This window comes from Varanus komodoensis, unplaced genomic scaffold, assembly GCF_004798865.1.
Source record: "Varanus komodoensis strain SLA01 unplaced genomic scaffold, ASM479886v1 scaffold1, whole genome shotgun sequence".
Taxonomy (NCBI): domain Eukaryota; kingdom Metazoa; phylum Chordata; class Lepidosauria; order Squamata; family Varanidae; genus Varanus; species Varanus komodoensis.
In genome coordinates this window covers 51,027,966-51,048,851 of record NW_025335268.1, presented here as the reverse complement: position 1 = coordinate 51,048,851, position 20,886 = coordinate 51,027,966, and the positions used below count along the sequence as shown (strand labels likewise).

The 20,886-nt window shown below is 39.8% G+C and overlaps 1 protein-coding gene across 1 annotated transcript in view; it reads left to right on the top strand.

Annotated features, from left to right (window-relative positions):
• Nucleotides 1-20,886, top strand: part of NKAIN2 (sodium/potassium transporting ATPase interacting 2) — a 527,111-nt gene that overhangs the window by 46,176 nt on the left and 460,049 nt on the right. The gene's annotated exons all lie outside the window — the stretch shown is intronic.

Below are 20,886 nucleotides of genomic sequence, written 5' to 3'. Positions count from 1 at the left end.
TGAAACAAACTCCTTCTCATTTGATCGGTACTGTGGCACAAGTAGTGGCTTGTGTTGTCAGGAGCAAATATTTTATTCCCCTTTCCTTCCCTCTTTTTCAGAAGCTCAGACACACTGAGTTACGGTTTGCCAGGATGACAAGATGGAAAGAAAAACCTCCTCACCCCACCCAGCACACTTCTGCTGCACTTTACACCATACAAATTATTAAATGGGAATGGAAGAAAATAATGTCTTTCAAAGGGCTGATAGTTGGTGCTTCTGGGGATGAGAGTTATAATTTCTCTGAGGTCTTCAGGTTGGCCTGGAAAAAAATAGGGTTTTTTTCCCTTTGTCTTTCAGGAAAAAACAAATAATTGTTGAGTGAATTCAAAGCAAGCCTCGGAGACTGCCTATTTCTAATCAGAAATGCAATAAAGATGCACTAGCACTTCATCAACTGACAGACTTAAATTGTTAGTCTCCGAAGTATTATCAGTTTCCCCCACTCTAACTAGAACTAGTTTGTATCAAGGAAACCCAGAGGCATTCTGAATAGATTATTCACTGTGCCTACATTTGTTCTACTTTGCTCCAGTTTAATTGTAGCATTTGGATTTTAACTTTTTTTCAACATTGCACAACAGACTGCAGTAAATTCAAAAGAGTGTTGCTGGGTAAGCTGAAGTACAAAAGTAAGCAAGTAGAATGCATATTTGTTCAAGGTCTCAATTTCCTGTAAATGTGCTACTGAACTTCTTTACCATCATTCTCCTGAACATAATTATTAGAAGCTTACTTTAAAAAGAAATTTTAAAAATTCTTTTCCTGATAGCTGGCACACAAATGTGTGAATTGGCTTGTCATGGCACATTTTTAAGCCCCAGAATGCTTCAAATTCAACAGATTCTCCAAATGGCCAGACTGGAAGGAAAGATGGACTTAGCTCCACAAGGAGACTGCAGAAGTACAAGTTACTTCTTTCATCTATCTTGTAGGAAAGGAAACTATCCATGTAAGCTAAATACCACCAAAATGGGCTGCTGCCAGTAACATTTCTGCTTTCCTTTCTTCCTCCACCTCCTGCTTTGGACTCCTTCTTCATATTCTCTCGCCTCAATGAACCAGAATAGGAGTACACAAAGAAGAGGACCCGTCTTCTTCCTAATGAGGTTCCTCACCTATTTTATGACCCCTCCTTCTTTGTTGTGCCTGCTCCTGCCTCTGTTCCCCCTTCTGTCCACCATTCTCTCAAAGTAATGTTAAGCTGTGCAAAAGACATGGTCTGGCCAGCCTGCTTTAGCCTTTGTTTGATATGCTGAATGATCTGTGGAAAACACTGACCACCTCCAAACAAGCATGCACAAATTCCCTAGTAAACTGGAAGATAACTGATATTGGGTTGTTCTTTCAGTATATGAATGGAGGAGAGAAGAAGGTAAAAAGAGATAGTGGGAAGAAAATAGCCAACTGTAGCCCCCATAAACCATACACCAGAATGACCTGGGTAGACAAGTACAAACCTAAATCTGACTTACTACAGATCAAGGATTTTATAAAACTGGCTATACCTGGTCAATGGCAACCAATTTTTATTTATTTATTACATTTTTAAAGTTTTCTGAGCAGTGTCTAAGTCAAAAACATAAAACACAAAGTAACAAAATAATGGCAATGAAAGCAATGGATAAAAATAGGACAAAATGAACAGCAGCACAGTCTAAAATCAAAAGGTCAGAGAAGCACTATGTTGCTAAACAGTACTACACTGCTTAATAAGAACAGTTTACACCTGTTCAATTTCCACCAAAAAGTCCATTAAATGCCAGGCAAGCATTAATGTCTGAGAGGGCATTCCAAATGTGATGCCACTCACATCTAGATGCACTCCTCAACTCACTGTGTGCAAAGCCTCAAAAAATGACTTTAGAGTCCAGATAGATGAAACAAGACAAGATGATTTTCCAAATAATCTGCAGGTTTTTAAGAGTTAAAGCCAAAGCTGGAAAAAAGCTGGGAGCTAGTGTGGGTACACAAAAGTGGGAGTGATTCCCATACAATCTTCATATGGTAATTTATATAGTTATTTTAATAGAAATATAGGACATCTCACCATTGTATCAAAAATTGTGACCAGCAGACCTGTGTTCCTACCTGTAACAGGCCATAGTTCTTGTTTGTCCTTATATGTAAACAAGAATTGGATAGTACAGCCCTTGAAATGGGATGCACTCATACAAAAAATGGTGTTTGTAAAAAGGGATATATGACCTTCAGCTGAGAAAGCAAAATACCTTCATAGTGTGTTTGCACTGGAGATTCCCAGTCAACTATCTAGTTTGGACTAGCTGAAATATCAATACTGTTTTCAAAGGCAGCTTCATATATAGCAAATTGAAATAAACCAAATGGAAGATTACCAGAGCATGAATAGCTATTAAAAGAATACTTCTATTTTGGAAGTGAGGCTAGTAAGGCTGAAAGACCAGCAATTAGCAAAATGCCAGTCCTGCCAGCTTAAAACAAACTCCCATTTTTACTTCTAATTCTTAGATTATTAAGGCCAGGGGAAAATCATGTCCCTCTTTCACTGAAAAAGAATGTGAGAGAGAATATTAAGGACTTTCAGGTATCCAACTGAAGAAGTGGGGTAGTAAACAGTGGGGGTGGGAAAGCTTCACTATCATTTAAAACATTGGCTAGGCTGCTTTCAGCTTCCTAGGAACTTCCATTCTAAATTGAATAGAGAATGTTTCATAGGGAAAAATATGTCTGCCTCTCCCCACTCAGAGAAGAATGTACCTGAGAATGCTTCATAGTAATGATGTAAAGGGATTCAGCCCATTTTTCCTGAAAAAGACGATTCCTAGGAAGTGTGAAGAGATTTTGACTGCTTCCCTCAATAACATTCCAAAACTCCAGGATTCCAAGATACCTCCGACTCTGAATCTGAACAGGAAGAAGAGGCAGGGTCAGAATTCCTAGCTGAAATACCAGAGCTGGTGAGCTTTGAGATAGGCCAAAGTGGCTGGGGATGACCAGACCACCTCTGATTTGGAACAGACACTGTGGGATAGGGAGGCTGAGATGGGGAAGGATGTAACCTGAAAAGTTCCCTTTGTCTGATGCCATATAAACAGAATTAGCCAATTAAGCCATGTCTGGTATCCTGGTTATATGGCCCACAAACAGCAGGGAACTCCTTGAGGGTAGAACTAACTCTGATGAGGTAAGAAAAGGGTATTTCCAATTTGGAATTCACTCCGAGCATGAACAGAATGTAGTCACTTAGAAACTGGTTCCTTAACTTCTCTCACTAACCACCTTTACACTGTCCTCTTAATATCACAAAGCCAGTCCTGGCTGTCCTGCTGACCTTTTATGTTATCCTAACATCAAAGAGGCCTCTCATCTTGATCTTCTGGGAAGGGAAAAGGAAAGGGCTTGATAGGGAAGAAACTGTCTCCTGACACCAAGGTGGGGTTGGCATCTGCAAATGGGATATCTGATCAGAAAGAGGGCAGGCCAGCCATCACTACTGCTATGGTGTGGCATCAGGACACAGTTGAAGCGAGATGTGTCTGAGAGGCATGTGTGGGTAGTCTGTGTTTGAGGTGGAATTCAGTGTGGAATTAACTTCTTACCAACAGGTCACACTTCCTCAATAGCGAATATTCCAGCAATGCCAGTTGCTTTTGTTACTGGTCTCTGCAAATAACAAATATGTTTCATTAAGCAAGTCAATTTGTGTACATAATTTAACAAAGCTTATAGTTAGAAAGTTACTGCCAGATTTTGTTTAAAAGGAGGAGAAAAATAGAGTATTGATACTCTGAGATCAGCGACTCCTTCTAAAGTTAGAAAAAATGTGGTATTATTTGATGAAGCAAAAAGGAAATGCTTTTCGCACATGTGCATTTATACTATTTCATTATATCGCAGTGCCGTCTAGAGGCTATGTAGTAAAAATGCTTTTCATTTCATTTTCAGGACAGCAAATGCTTTTCATAGAGTGCTCAGCTTAAATTTTCTGACAAAACCAAAAATTGATATAGAGGATTATACAAAGGGCCATAGTGTTCCTTCCAGATATTCTGTCCCTTATTAGAAGGCCTGTTGAAGGAAACCTAACTGCTACTTGAAGTGGCAAGTTTTTTGTTTTAAATAATGCCTCAGGCACCTCGTTTTTAAAAGTGAGCCTAACCTTCACTAAAATATTCTGGAATCCCTGTACCTGAAGATTAATCTCATCTTTAGAGCTATTCCCAACCACCCCAAATGCCAGAGGAGTCCAGACTATATACTTTTGCCCAACAGTGTGAGTCAGAGGCCCTTCGCAATCCACTAGTAGAAATCAACCAGGGAGCTACCACTCTGTCTCGAGGTACATCTCAAACAAAGGCAGGAGCATGCAAACCCTATCTCAAACAGAGGCACATAATCTGCAAAAAATCAAAAAGGCAGTAAATATTCCATACTTCTAGCCAAAACATTCAACACAGAGCTGCCCAAATCTTTTCTTTTTAACAGTCTGGTAAGTGTGCATGCAATAATGCATTAAATCTTCAAAATGAGGTTCAGAAACCTTTCCCTATTAACCTTCTGATCACAGCTTTTGAATAGGAGAAGCACCACATCAGCTATCCTGCTGCTCTTCATTGTATTAATGGGAAAATATTCAGTACCAAGACTCTCTTGGAAGAACCTTTCACATATGACTCTGCAGAAAATCAATATAATCTGCATTACAATACATGCTCTCTGAGAAGTGACAGGGTATTTTTTTTAATGATCTCTTGCTAGATTTTTTTTACTTGCTTCTTTGTTGAAATGTTGTATTGGGGCCAGTAATTTTTCTCTCCAGAAAAGGAGCTCTTCTTTCTGCAAGCTCAAGCTCTTCTTTTTATCTTACACAGGATGGGGTGACATTTTTTCAGCCTCTTCCACAAAGGCAAGGATCTGAGGAGAGATTTTTGGCCAAGTGAGACCAAAAGAGTGACACTTTTCTGGAGAAAATGGCAATGCCTGTATAAGCTTGTGTGTAGGATGGTGCCGGGTGCAGCAATATGGCAATAAACTTCTCTCTGTACTAGCCTTAATAGGAATGGAAAGATGTCAGTGAAGAAATTCAGAATTTAATTAGTCTGTGACCTAAGTAAAAGGGTAGTTTTAACTATCCTTTTAACTATGAAAAGCAAATTGTACTTATGTAAACATTTTGACACCACTTCTGTACTATTTTTCATGTACCAGTGAAGGATTTTAAAAAAATAGAATATAAGACATATTGGAATTTAGTATGTATATTTAGTTATATGAGCAATATTGTGGATGATGGTAAAGTACGTTTATTTCATTTCATGTGTACAAAATTAGGAGAAACACATCTATAATAAATAATGAAGGAAGCAAACATCTAATAGCTCAAACCCCTTAACAGTTCATATTAGTTGTTACTTTTGCATGCCATCAACTCTCCAGCTTAAGGCAACCCCATGAAAGAATGCTCTCCAAAACGTCCTGTCTTTCACAGCCCTGGGCAGCTCTTATAAGCTCAAGGCTGTGGTTTCCTTTATGAAATAAATCCATCTCCCAGGTGGTTTTCTTCTTCTGCCTTTGACTTTCCTAAGCATTATTGTCTTTTTCCAGTAAGTCTTGAATTCTCTTCTAGGAACTTCCCAGTAGATGTTCAGCCTGTACAAAGGATTCTGAGAAAGCCTCTCTGTTCCAAGAGGCAGCAGTGGCAAAGGCGTGTGTGTACTAGGGATGTGTGAGGGATCTATCCAGGACTGGGAATCTGTCAGATTCCTTGGCCTTGGCTGCCCGGACTCTGGTCCCCTTTGTGGAAGCCCAGAATCCAAGTTCCTTGTGGATGCACCCAGTGTTCATGGGCACTCACTAGGAATGAAGCCCCACATGCTGGGAAGCACTGCCCACTCACATGCCAGATGGCCATCTAAAAGGTGATTGGAGGGAGGGCGTATTTCCTGGGGATCAGCTCATGATCAAGTGCCCCTAGACTGACCGTCTGCAGTGCAAAGAATGGCCGCCATTGCAGTGGCTACTCTGACACTGTTACTGGTTAGGGAAGCTGCTTTCTTGGCAGGTGACCTACAACCACTCACCTGCCAGGAAAGCAGCTCCTCCTATCCACTGTGCAAGCAGCATCTCTCTTTTGGGCTGCTGCTGCTGCTGCTGATGTGCAGGTCTGCCAATTGTATAACTGGGGCTTGGTGAATGTTTGCAGCCTTCCTCTTGGCTTGGCTTAGCTTTCTTTGGAAGACCAGGCTGAGCACAAGAGGAAGTCTCTGAATGCTCGGCAGAAAGGATTCTGGCAGGGTTTGTTCCATCCTTAGTGTGGACAATGCTCTAAGTAAGGGAGGAGGGGAAAGGGAGATGGTTTTAATTCACTTACACTAGACTCAGATCAGCTTGTGGTCCTTTCACCATCCCTACTGCCGTATTGCTACAGGCACTGACCAAAAAAGAACTTTTTCCCGCTACCAACAGGCTTTTGTCATGCTGGTGCATTTGGGACATGTTATAACCCACCTCAACTGCCCAAGGAGAGGCACATTTTTCATCTGTTTGACAGCTGCCCCATTTCCTATTTCCCTTAGCAAATGGACTCGGGGCCCAGCTCTCATTTTTGTAAGGCAACTGACAGTTTTAATATACTTAAAGAAAGAAAAGGCAAAATTGTGTCTGTTCTAGGGTTTCTTCCTAGAATCCCTGTTGCATCATCTGAACTCAGGCCAGATAACCCACTGTGGTTGAAGCCACAGAGCAGGTGAGCTGCTTGGTGGGGCAGCTGTTTCATCTCTTGCCAAGCAGTTATCCAAAGGCTGGTGCAACTGTCACAGGAGTCCTAGCTTCTTGCCAGACAGCTTCTTTAGGGTAAGAGCTGACTGACTGATTGTTTCCCCCTGCTCCTACATGAAAATAAGCTTCAGCTTCTAACTGTGCCCCCTCCCCCCAACAAAAAGATCCTCATTCAAGAGCAGTGTCTCCTCAGGGAAGGAAGCTCATTGTGGGTGCCTGGCACTTTCGGACAACCAGCTCTTGTGATTTACCATGATGGGCTGCTGTCACATGCAAACCCAGCCTTTGTGTGCATGTTCATGTGGCCTCCAAGCCAATCCTCAGGGCTGAAAGGATTCATTCTGCCTAAATGAAGTCAAATGAATGATGTGGTCTAACATCAGGCTTGACATGCCTTCAAAAATATGTCCAGATAGTCTAAATCGGTGTACTTCCTCAGTTACAAGGTACAGACAAGAAGCACAATCATCATATGGCATGATTGCCTGGGCTAAAACTTGTAACAAGAAGCACCAAGCTGATAAAAAATTCACAGGATAGTCTTTTTAGTAATATGAGGCTTCTTACTGGAGAGATGATAATATTCTTAGTACTGAATGCCCACTCACGTTCTGCCACTGATATGATCAAAGTACTAATAGCTGCTTCATACAGCTGAAGGTCCTTTGCTAAATTGTCACAGTCAGTGCTCACCAGACTCTATTTCCATCTGCCCAGGGCAGCAGGCTTCCATCGCAGCAACAAGGAGGCAGGGAAGCCCCTGGATGAAGAGTTGCCTCCAATATATAAACATGGCCCTGTGTCAAATGACTCTTCACAGTACACTGTAACTTGTTCTGTGCTGGATCCTACAAGTCCTTTGTAGGATCCTTCCCATCCACTGAAAATAAGTGGTTACCATTGCACCCCACTTGAACAGGACAAGAAGAGTCAGTTGCAGAGTCAAGTAGCTCAGGGTACAATGGCAGGAGGCAGGCATGTATATTTGAAGAGATTTCTGGACTTGAGTGCGTAGTGGAGGAAAAGGAAGGTCTGTCAAGTTTAGAAGCGAGACTGATGTTTCTCAGACCTGATTAACCTATATTCATGGATATTCAAGTCTAGATGTTACTTTCTCCCAGTAGGTGGTGTTTATGGTTTGTGTGTTTGTTTTATCAGTGGAGGGGAAGTAGAAGTCTGAGAATCATTGTCCGTGTGAAATGGAGTGTTACTGAACTGATACAACTTGCAAATGCAGTTTTTAAGTACGGCAGAAAACTATTCTTCTGTATAGTGACACATTAAATCGTATCCTACAATAGTAACATTGGAAGTTATTCTACATTGTCTCTGTAAAGGTATTTGTTGAACTGATAAGTTTTTGGTAATTACATTTCTTCACTCTTCACACTGCATGCACACACACACACACACACATACACACACCCCTCTGACCTGACATATGCTACTGAAATAGGTCCCAAGAGATGCAAATTATTTCCCCTCTCAAATGAGAACAATGTGCCTGATGCTTCACAATTACGTAGCAGATGTTCTAGGTCTTATATCGCATATGAGTATTTCAAAATTCATTAGAATAAACCAAACAATATAATTGTGATAAGCAGAGACGAGAAAAGCAAATCAAAATGGGGAGTGGGGGAGAAGTCATGGCCTGCAGAGATGATTAAAACTAGATTATGCAATTGTGCATCCTCAAATTCAACACTGACGCACTATGCATCATACCTGAATCTAGAGCTGGGAAACGTGGCCAATTAAGGTTTTGTCAGCCTCCTTAATTTTAGGATTTCTGACAAAGCAGGCATCAGATTCAGTGACAATATTTCAAATGAGAAAATATTCTCTTTTTTATTGGTGGTATTTCATATGAATATACAGCTGGTTCTTTTTATGCATGTTTAATTTCTCTATCTTCTCCTCAAGCATTTTTGGGTCTCACCCATATAGTTTTCTCAGAGACATCTAGATTAACACTATATAAAGTGACTGGAATATGACGGGCTCTTGAATTCTGCATCTGCTGGTATCTTGACTGTAAGTCATCACAGTGCATCTTGTCAGCCTGACCTCCTCTGAAGCTTTATCTGCTGTGGAAGCAAATGAAGCTCAGCCTCACTTTCTTCTAGCAATTTCCTAAGAACCCTTACTAGAGTGATTTACTTTGGTGGTACATGCAACAAGGCAAGGCTAAGAAAAAGCCTAGTGCCCATTTCTACCCAAAACCCACATCAAGATAACAAGAACAATAACATTCTCAACTTCCCACAAGACATTCTAAGCAAATGAGACTATTTGCCTTGCTCTAGATCTGTAGAAGATCAAATTAGAGAGCAATCTCATGCATTCTTAGACAGAGAAAAGTCCTACAATACCTTCCTCAACTAGGCTGGTAGGGCATGTGAGGTCATTGCAAGTCTTTTTCCTGTTTAAACATGAATGGGATTGTACTCTGACTACGGTAGGACTCTGCATTCAGAGCTGTTTACTTATAGGATCATGTTTTTCTTTTCATAAATACGTATTTCATTACCCTGTTGCTATGAGAGATTACATTTTTGTGCAGAATGATTGAATTTCCAGGTGCAGGACAAAGAGGATATAGGTCAAAATTCCATTACCAAGCCATGCTCCTTTCAAGACTAAAGAAGGCACAGCAGGGAATAGCAAAAAAGGTATACATTTGCAACCACACAAGATGAAAGAAAGAAAGAAAGAAAGAAAGAAAGAAAGAAAGAAAGAAAGAAAGACAGACAGACAGACAGACAGACAGGAAGGAGAGAGAGAGAGAGAGAGAGAGAGAATAGGAGAGAAGCTGGCATTATTTTATGTAGTTATAAAGTGGACAGATATTAGTCTGTTCTGTACCTTAAAACCCCAGGTGGAAAACTATCTAGGATACTATTTTTAGTCTTGCCTCACACTCTGAAGAGAGAATTATGGCAATATATTAAGAATAGATTAATAATAATATATTAATGAAGGAGAAAGCAATAGAATTTTTATTAAAAATTGAAAGGTGAATAAAAAATTAAATATGCAAATCTCATTTATAGTCATTAAGGGCAGTCTGAAAATTACATCCAACTATTTGAGATAAGCTATCCCCAAAGGCAAAAATAAAACCCTCCAGACAAACGCTATCAAGGAAGCTTAACTACACTAAATAAAATGAAGCATGGCTGGATTCTGAGGTGGAAATGTGTATGGCTACTGACACAATTCATTGTTTCTGTATCCTTTCTCTGTTACCTTCACTGTGTCCCCCTGGAAAAAACTCACCTGCAACTAGAAGCATATGGGATGGGAATGCAAGAGGGAAAATCTTCAAAATAGAGACATCTTGTTTAGGCAGAGTCCTAACTTACAACCACCTCAGGAGGCCAAAATCAGTTTGATATGCAATTAACAAGGAACATACACCAGAGAGTATGTTTGGAGGAGAGACACAGCCAAAAATGCTATCAAAGTGATATTTAAAGTAAGAGAAAACACTGGGGTACAACATCATCTGAGTAAATACTGCTTATGCTGCAACAGGTTAAATGCAATATTCAAGACATCCTTTGCAGGATCAGCCATCTTTGGAAGTACAACCACTTTGACTGGAAATTAACTTCAAACGATGCCAGAGCATATAATTCCACTGAAGTTATTTTGGAGGCTTTCATCTTTCTTTGAAAACAATATGGAAACAAATTTTGTTTGTTAAAATGCAGAAGACTTAAGCATGTTCTAGAGTAATTCACTGAAGAAAATTGTTCTTGAAAGTCCTTGGTTCAGTTATGTCACTGTTGATTGACACTCTGAGATGGAATAACAGGGAGGCAGCAACAAGCACGGAGGTCACTGCCGTGATCACTCAACACTCTAAATCTCCCCAAACATCTCAGCACACAAGTCTGGGAATCTTTCTTAGATCTCTTTCTTCAGTCTTCTTTATCCTATAATTGCACATCATAATTTAACAAGATTTTTAAAATGCTTAGAATCAGAAATGGCTTGTTCCACAATTCTGTTTCCAACTTTTTAATTAAGGTACTACCATTGCCTCTCAGATTTCAAAAAATGATAGTAAAACTCCTTTTTGTTGACAAGTGATTAAGATTAGGTATCTCAAATGCTTCTTAGGGCAAATTATCAGAAGCATATGTCATCTTTAACTACACATTTACAGTGAAAAAATGGGAAGGCTCACAAAGGGCATAAAATGAAGCCCAAACGACACACTGCATTTTTCTTTTGGAATCCGTTGATGCCAGTGGAGACATATTCCATAAAGCAAACAGTGGGAATAAGATTTAATCCTGTCCTACTGCTGCACTGTGGTGCCAATCCAAATTTGGCCACATGTACACTACAGCAAAGGTGAAAAACTTCATAGCCAGGGATCAAATCTATCCCCTTGGCAGTCCCAATTTAGCTCTTCGAATTCCCAGAAATTCCAGCCTCCTTTCCCTGGCCTGCCTCCATTTCTCCAGCCTTAGAACATTTGTGGGTTTTTAGCTTTACAAAAGAGAGAAATACTTATTTTAAAGTCTAGAAATGGTGCACGCGGGCTGCTTGTGTGTCGAGTCCGATGCATGCGTACTTCATCTGTGCTGGTTGTGATGGCGCTGCTCAGCTTGTGATTGGTCATGTGGTCGCATGCTGAGAGCTTACTGCGGGCGGCGACCATTATGTTTTGTTACACCACTGATGTGTGTGGGTGTGTGTACGGTGATTGACAACATGTGAAAGGTAAATTATTTCATGAGTTCCAGCACCCTTTTTCTTACAAAAAAAGCACTGGCAGTAAGTATTTAAAAATTAAAATATGATGGTTTGGGAAATGAAGGTAACGTTTGTTCCACATCTTCTTTTTCTACCCTTACCCATCACTGGAATGTTTATCTGAAATGGAATTTGGCCTTTGGGTCAAAAGTGGTTCTGTACGCCTGCTCTAAAGTAAAAAAGAAAAGCAAGAAGAAGGGTCATCTAAATGCTGCATAATTAATATGTAGTTTGTTAACATGGAGCTATTAATAGTTCACATAATCAAAAACTTTAATCAACTCTTTGAATATCAGTTTTTAAAAAATAACTTATATACCTTTTATAATGCTAGCTCAAAACTGTTACCAACACAAAGGCAATCAGAGTTCCGATCAAAAAATCCTATACACTGTAACTCAAAAAAATGAACAACCTACCAATAACAAGCTACCCTTTTTTTAAAAAATAACAGTTTAATATTTTGTTTTATTCGTTTTATCTTTTATTCCTAAGAGCTCCAGAATCTGTTTAGATATGGAGTAGTCCATACATGTTATAAACAAACACAAACAAACACACAAGACTGCATCCAGAATTAGTTAGGAAAGGGGCAACAAATCTGCTGTTCTCAAATACAGGCTCCAGCAGACTAGAAAAGGGTTGTTTTCTTTTACACACCAAGCAATCTTATGCAACACATGGACAGCCACCACAGTGCAACTTGATTTGAAAAAGAACACTCACAGAAGGATTGCATTCATCTGGTATTTGCCAAGATAATCTCAAAACCTTGAGCTGCCCAAAGACAACAAGAAATGAAAACACTGCTCTTGGCCTTACAACTGATCCCAGCTGGAAGCAGGGCTGGGTGTAACACTGATATGAACCAGTGAAATTGCCTTTTAATGTTCTAAGAATTCATGGAGAAATGTAACATTTTCTTTCTAATCTATCTGAAGTCAGGTCTAATAAGTTCCAGCTTATTAGACTGAACCTTAGTAATCTTGAGTGCACCACGATTCAAATGGCAGCTCTTGAGGGATGCCTATTTAGCACATGGGCAGATATCAGTGATAAACTTTCTTGTTTGAAATTGCTTTGGCCTCTCTTCAAATACTGCTTGCTTCAAACACAATTAAGAAGATTTCCATTAATACATTCTTCTAAGCTGGATTCTAACGAAAGAAAAGTATAGGGGAAATGTAAACCTTTAAAGAACAAACTAACAGATTAATCACAATTGTACCAACAGTTTTTATCCATCAGAAAATATAGTTGAACAACATCACTGCTTTTAGATAAAAACACATACAATGAAAAATCCAATAACTTGCCAGCTCAGGCCAAGGCTTCAGTATGTTGCTTGCAGATAAGCAAAAGGAAAATCCATAATTGGGCAAGAGAGCTTAGGAAACTTACAATATTGAGATAGCGGAACATAGACATAATATTAAAACAGCAAATTCTTCAAGTTGGTTCAAGCCCAACTTTGTTATCACAGACATGCATGCCAATAAATCAAATGTCTTAACCTTTCCATCCATCTTTCAGAAAGGCTGTCCATCTTTTTTATTTGTAAACTTGACAAATGAAAGGTAATTATGCATTCCTTCATCAGTTATGAATTTAAGTGAAAAACCACTCTAGAAATAAGAGAGGCAGCTTATTGGTATAGCATGGAGGGGCACAGACAACTAGCGTCTGCTTGAACACACAGTTTCTCATTTTCCTCCAAGTAGGGATGGATGCATCAGTCTAATCCCCATGTGTGTCATTTTCACATGGGTTCACCCACAGTCTGGTTTGGCCTCCCTTAAGGGTTTTTGTTTTTTTTAATCCATGCAAAATTAGCATTTAAGTTAGGCAAGTCTACACCTATTTTCTCTTGAACACATTGTCTAACTGTATTTTCTTTCAAGACACAAATTCAAATGTATTTTACTTTCAAATACATTTTAAACACTTTTTTCTTCATTTATTTACATATTATTTTATTCTGAGAAGTTTGCTAGAATATATGAGAGGTTTAAAAGCCGGTGGCAAATATGTTCTGAATCAAATATAAGCCTTAGAAGCGTGAATAAGGTCAGTTTGCATTGGATTTTGCAAATATCAAATTTCACAACCACCTCTGGCACCATGATCAATCCAGGAGACAAATGTACATGTTCAAACTAAATAGAGTGATGCCATCTCCAGAATATTTCATTGCTATTAGCACATTATTTATGTATCTATGTATTTATAACAGAAATGTATATACCACTTTCTAGTAAATTCTGAAGTGGTTAACAATTAATCAAGGATACCATAGAGCAGCAAACACAAAATAAAATTAAATAATTACGAGTTGATTATGGCAATACTGGCTGGGAAAGCCCTCAAGAAAAGGTAGATCCTGAATAAATGAAAGATGACTTCTCTCACACATCCATGTTACCACCCAGTTTGCACATAACAACTAACTGTAGTTAATTTAACAAGAAATGTTACTGATTGCATCCTCAAGGCTTCACCAGAGGAAAGTAAGAGAGACTGTACAAGCTGGTTTACCCAAGCTTCTTTGTGTAGTGCAACATTTTGTCCAAACAATGTGAATGGTTGAGATGAGACTCTTATGAGTAGAGATTCTATATTTCTACTCTGGCGAAGTTATTGGTTTGCTTGTATCCATTACTATTTTTTCCATTTGAGAAACCAATTAACTTGATTAAGCTTCTTCAAGGAGAGTGCTAATTTGTTTAGTGTTTGAAGTAAGCCCCAAATGTCATTCAAATGCAGGAGGCAATGATTTAGCTTTTACATCCTACCATTGGCTGCGTGGAATAAGCACTGAAGAAAGAGGGCAGTAGATCTCTGTGATTGATGTCAACACAAGTACAGGCCAAGAAATTACATCCTTCAAGAGCATACACACATACAAGAACAAAAATGTTACCTAGTAACCCAAGTGAAAGCAAAATATTCTATTTCTAACCATTAGATAAATAAATTTCCTCAAATAAGTAGGGTCAATTGACGTCAATTTCAGGATGAATTTGGGTCAGTTTAATGGAACTTCTTGTCAAGTTTTATGACAGAAGAAACAGTTAAAAGGGCATTTTTCCTCTAGGTAGTTTTCTTTGTCCACTTCTGAAACATTTTAAAAGGTTAGGGATCTAAGAAATATAAGCACACAGAATGTTCAAATTACAGCCAACAATGAAAATTACAGTCTGTCACTGCTATCAACAATTGCCAGGGGCTTTATTATTAGATGCCCAAGTGTTATGAGTGCCGAAAACTCAGGTAAAGTATAGAATAAACATCCATGTGCCTTTAAAAATACAGAGGTTAAAATAACTAAAGACAACTTGCAAAGAGAAAGGATTATTTTATTTCATCAGTTGATCATCCTTCTAAATTGTTGCTGTAACTTAAAAAACATGATCTGGTGTCACACACAAATACAACTGTGGGAAAAGTAACAGGATGTGTGCAGGGAAATAACCTTTTAGAAGGAAGTTGTTTTTCTCCCCATCCATTAGCTAGGTGCAAGTGCAAAGCAGAAAAGGAACATGAGTTTTTCTTTTCTTTTTTCTTTCTTTTAGAAAAGCAAAATTATTGACAGCTAATCCAAATCCCTTGCAAAACAAAACAACAAAACAAACCTGTGAAGAAGGCAAAAAGAGGGGGAGGCCACGGTGCTGCTTGCTGCCATTCTCCCACCTCCTGCAGGTTCAGGCCAGTGGTATTAGCATCCCCTGCATCTCCATTCAAAAGCAGTTCCTTAAAGCAAGTGTACGTGACTTTCCCTAAAGAAAAATGATTTACTTCTGAGAAAATGCCACTGGAGTCAATGTGATGCAATGTAAAACCAACTATAGGCTTATTCCGAACATCCCATTTTTAGGCAAAGTGCTTGAACTGGTGGTGGCTGAACAGCCCCAGGTAGTCTTGGATGAAATGGATTATCTAGATTCATTCAATTGGGCTTTCGGCCAGGGTGGAGACCGCTTTGATTGCCCTATGGGATGACCTTCTCTGGAAGAGGATAGGGGAAGTGCAAACCTGTCGGTTCTTCTGGACCTCCTCAGTGGTTTTCAACACCATTTCTCATGGCGCTCTCCTGGACAGGTTGGCTGGGTTGGGAGTTGGGGGCACTGCCAGAATGTGGTGCTGGGGGATAGCTGATCTACTGCATGGCATTTACATTATGGGGTTCCTCAGGGCTCTATGCTGTTTAACATAGACATGAAACCAATGTGAGAGGTCATTTGGAGATGAGGGCTGAGGTGTCATCACTATGTTGATGACGCCCAGCTTTACATCTCATTCTCATCAAACCCAGGTGAGGCAGTTTCCGTTCTGAATCACTGCCTGAGCTCAATAATGGACTGGAGGAGGACCAGTAAATGAGTAGAGGAGGCTAAATCTAGATAAGATGGAGGTGCTGTTTGTGGATGGTCTGTCTCTCTTACATAGAGGCTTCGACCTCTCCTGGATGGGACTGAACTGTTCCTGTAGAATAGAGTCCATAGCTTGGGAATGCTTCTGGACCAGAAATTATCACTTGAGTCTCAGGCAGACTCAGTGGCCAGGAGCACCTTCTTTCAGGTATGGTTAAACTAGCAGCTTTGGCCCTACCTGGACAGAGCCTTGTCACAGTCACCTAAGCTTTGGTAACCTCTCAACTATTGTAAAACACTTTATGTGGGCCTGACCTTGAAGACGATCTGGAAACTTCAACTGTACAAAATAGGGTGGCACAACTGCTGTTGAGTCCAAGTCTGTGTGCTCATATCACCCCAATACTATACCAACTTCACCTGACCTTAAGGTTGGGTTCAGAGATCAGAACGGCAAAAAGAAAAGAGGGCTTCCAAGTGGCTATACTCCACCTCTGGAATAGCCTCCCAAGAACAGTTCACCTGGCACCTTCATTACAATCTTTTTGGCAGCAAGCAAAACCATTATTTTTCAGGCATTTCAATAGTTGATTTTATTTTGTATACATTTTAAATGGAAGTAATTTTATTGTGTTTTAGTACTTCAACTTACATTGTTTTAGTGCCTAACTCTCAGCTGTAGGTTGCTGTATATTCTTGTGAACTTTATATTGTTGTGAATTATGTGTTTTGTTTATTTGTTGGTTTATATTGGTTGTTATATTATGTATACTGTTATTTTTTCATTGTTCTTTATTGGTATATTTGATTTGATTTTGTTGTTCTGTAATCTGCCTAGAGAGTCCTTTTTGGACTATTGGTCACAGAATGTAAGTTTAGTAATAAATGAATAAAATGGTCTATGATGTGCTCAGCTGTGTTCTGTTATGGATGCATGAGTATCATGCTGTTTAACTCAAAGGAGAATAACCTTCTGTGAGCCTCTAAATCCATAAAACAACCAAATGATCAGTGATTTGGGGAAAAAGAGTTGAATATGGGAAAGGAATGTGGCCACCTGGGAAAACTTGGGGAGGCAGACTAGGTCTGTAAGAGGATTTGGGATCTAACCCATGGCCTAAAGTTTCCCAAACCTGGTGTAGGAGGAGGCCATGGTGGTGGTGGTGGTGGTATGCAAGGTTGGAAAGATGGATACATGGGAGATTCTTTCTCTGAGATTAATACTCCAGGTGAATAAGAATAGCAAATTCTATATGCATGGAAAATTAAATGCAACATTTTCCAGTTTTAAAATTCAACATCTTGATATTTTCACTTTTGAACTATTTTGTCCTTTTATTACAAATGTGCAATGCTCCCAAGGCTCTCACTTTCTCTTTATTCTGCTTCATATGTAGGCAAACTAAAGTGAACTGAAATGGGTCATTATCAATGAGACAAATACAAAGTGTTTTACTCTAGAAATAACACAGAAGTGAAAGGGCTCCTCTAATACTGAGGTAAGATGTAGCACAGGCAGTTAAGTGGTATGATGGAAATATTGTGTAGAATTATGCTAATCAAATGCTATATAAATGCTTTAAATAAATAAATACAACTAAATATTACCAATCAGAATTCTCAGAAAACCTATCACCCATTATTCAAGTCCATGCTCCAACAACAGGTGATGAAGAGATAAAAAACTTTTTATGTAAGCATCCAAGAGAAAATTGATAACACATCAAAACAAGATATGCTGATTATCATAGGTGACTGGAACAATGAATTGAAATGACAATGAAGCAGCAATCAATTGGATTGGCTCTTAAAGAAAGTGAAAGAAAAAAGTGGAAAAGCAGGATTGCAGCTGCACATTAAGAAAACAAAAACTACAACTACAAAATAATTCCACTATTCCAACAATGAAGAAATTGAAATTCTGAAATATTTTGCATGCATTAGCTCAATCATCAATTCAAACAAAGATTGCAACCAAGAAATTAGAAAAAGACTTAGAAGGGCAGCAATGAAGAAACTGGAACACTTTCCCAGGAAGCAAAAATGACAGAACTGGGGCTATTGTACTTTGTTCATATCATAAGAATGCAAGAATTACTGGAGAAGACAATCATGCTAGGGAAAGTTGAAGACAGAAGAAAAGGAAGGCCAAATATGAGATGTACTGATTCCATCAGAGAAGCCACAACTTTAAGTTTGCAAAAGCTGAGCAGGGCTCTTGAGGAGATGCCATTTGGAGAACGTTCATCCACTGGCTTGCCACGCATTGGAGATGACTTGAAGGCATGTAACAATAATGTTTTGTTTCATCACATTTCTGTATCAGTTTGTCATGTCTTAAGAAATATTCCATACAAAATTCCAAATGTATTTTCATGCACATTTCTTATATTTTATTTTTGCCTAACATATGCATTCCTGCAGGCAATTTTCCCTAATACAATTCATTTTTATAAGTATTCTCAGTATTTTATTAGGATACTCATTTTCTGTGCACTACTGCCTAATGCACACATTTTTTAAAAGAAAATTAGACAATTGTTTGCAACATTAGAAAAAGTGCTGTAGTCCAACAATTTGTCTTGGCTAGATGAGAGCTTGAAACTATTTTGCAAAAAATTATTTTTGAACTACAGTGCTGTCTTAGCAATTTGTATAGGGTCTTTTTTTGCTGTATCAGGTATTATGCATTACAATGTTGGTATCAAATGATGTCTCACCTGTCACTGTGGACTCTTAAGAAGCTGCAAGTTTTAACGCCTAAAGGAATATTTTCCCAATTTGCAAAAAATACATTTTAAAATGACATTTAACTTTACAATTTAATAAGTCGCATGTAAAAAACCTTTTGAAGCACAGATCTATATAATGTGCTGGGACAAGACTACTAACAGCAATGAAAGTACAGAAATTAGTGTCTTGAAATTAAGAATACACTACAGTACCTTTTGGGTTGTGATGGCTGCATACTGTGAGTTACCAAACAGTACTCTGTTAAGTACAGAGTAACAAATATGATTCTTTAACAGCCTATGCTTCTTTTCATTAGTTGGTCTTACCAAGTATACTAGGTTTTGTTAGTTGGACATATCAGTGGGTTTATAAACTATTTCATCAATTGTCTAAATGAAGGCTGTGTTCATTCTAATGTGGGATTCAAATACTGCTTTACGCCAAATAAAACCTACTGTATTTTTCGCTCTATAAGACGTACTTTTTCCCCCCTCAAAAGTAAGGGGAAATGTCTGTGCGTCTTGTAGAGTGAATGTGTGTGTGCCCGACACCCGGGACACTGCCGGCCCACCTGCACCACGTGGCACCACCTGGCTGGCATGTGCTCGGCGCGCCCTGCTCCACCCCCCTGGCAGGTGAGAGCTGTGCCGCTCAGGGGGAAAGGTGCGGAGGAGGAGAAGCTGCAGGCTTTAACCCGCCAGCCACATAGAGAGACGGACTGCTCAGCCCCACCGCCTGGGAACTGCTCACCCCCACCGTCTGGGAAGACCTGCCGCCGTCACCGCGCCGCCCGGAAGACCAACGCTGGAACGCTGCCGGCCCCACGTGGCACCACCTGGCCAGCATGTGCTTGGCGTGCCCTGCTCCACCCCCCTCCTCCAGCACAGGTGAGAGCTGTGCCGCTCAGGGGGAGAGGTGCGGAGGAGGAGCCATGGGCTTTAATCCGCCAGCCACACGGAGAGACGGACTGCTCACCCCCACCGCCTGGGAACTGCTCACCCCCACTGCCCGGGAAGACCTGCCGCCACTGCTGCGCCGCCTGGAAGACCACCGCCGGCACGCTGCCAGCCCCACGTGGCACCACCTGGCCGGCATGTGCTCAACGCGCCCTGCTCTACCCCCCTCCTCCGGCGCAGGTGAGAGCTGTTAATCACAGGTCGGTGTGTGTTTTCAAATGGCAACCCATCTTTTAATGAAGCCCATGGGGAAGTGATGGGGAATGTGCCTGTGATTATCAGGAAGCTTTCCATGGATCAGTTATCTGTTAGTTGATCAGACACATTTTTTTTAGGATCAGTGGATATTTGAACAGCATTACCTTTATGTATGAAGTTTATTCTTCAAAGGCTACTTAGTCCACTGTGTGTTTGATTTACCGTACAATATCTCATTTTTTGTCAGAAGTTTTTTTCTATTATTTACTAGTAGGGCAGCGTGGACATTACTGGCTTCTTTAGATTTGTTATTGAATTGTCTGCAACAGCTCTTGTATAACTGGTGTAGATTGAGGATTCCTTCAATAATTCCACTACTGACTAAGAAAGTGATGTCCGTGATTGTGAGCAACAAAACTTCACAAATTCTGACTCTAGTGATGATGAGTTCTATGGGTTCAACGAAAACTAGAAGAGTACTCAAACTTTAAAGTCTCTCTTTTGTTAATGACAGTGATGATGGTTCTTAATGCCACTGTTGACTGCTGTTCACTTTACAAGGTTGAAATAAGGTATTATTGTATTCTGTTATAGTTCATTAAATAGTTTAGTAAACCATTTGATTCAGGATATTTTTTTTCAGGTTTTCCTCCTCTAAAAACTAGGTGCTTCTTACGGTCAGGTGCATCTTATAGAGCGAAAAATACAGTATATTCCTATTCCAGAGATATGGTTTGGCAGGATTTCCTTCCTCTGCCAAAAAGGAAAAAACTGGAGAAAATTCTCCTGCACCCAACTGTTACGATAATGTTTTCTACACTGCATCATATAAAATAAAACAAAACTGAAACTCAACCCAGACAAGACGGAGGTCCTGTTGGTTGGCGGATCGGGTTTCAGAGAGGGTGGATTTGACCTGGTCCTGAATGGTGCAACACTCCCTCTTAGGGATAAGGTCCGCAGCTTAGGAGTACTCCTCGACCCGGAGCTTTCTTTGGAAGCTCAGGTGACAGCGGTAGCAAGGAACGCCTTCCTTCAGCTTCGGCTGATTAATC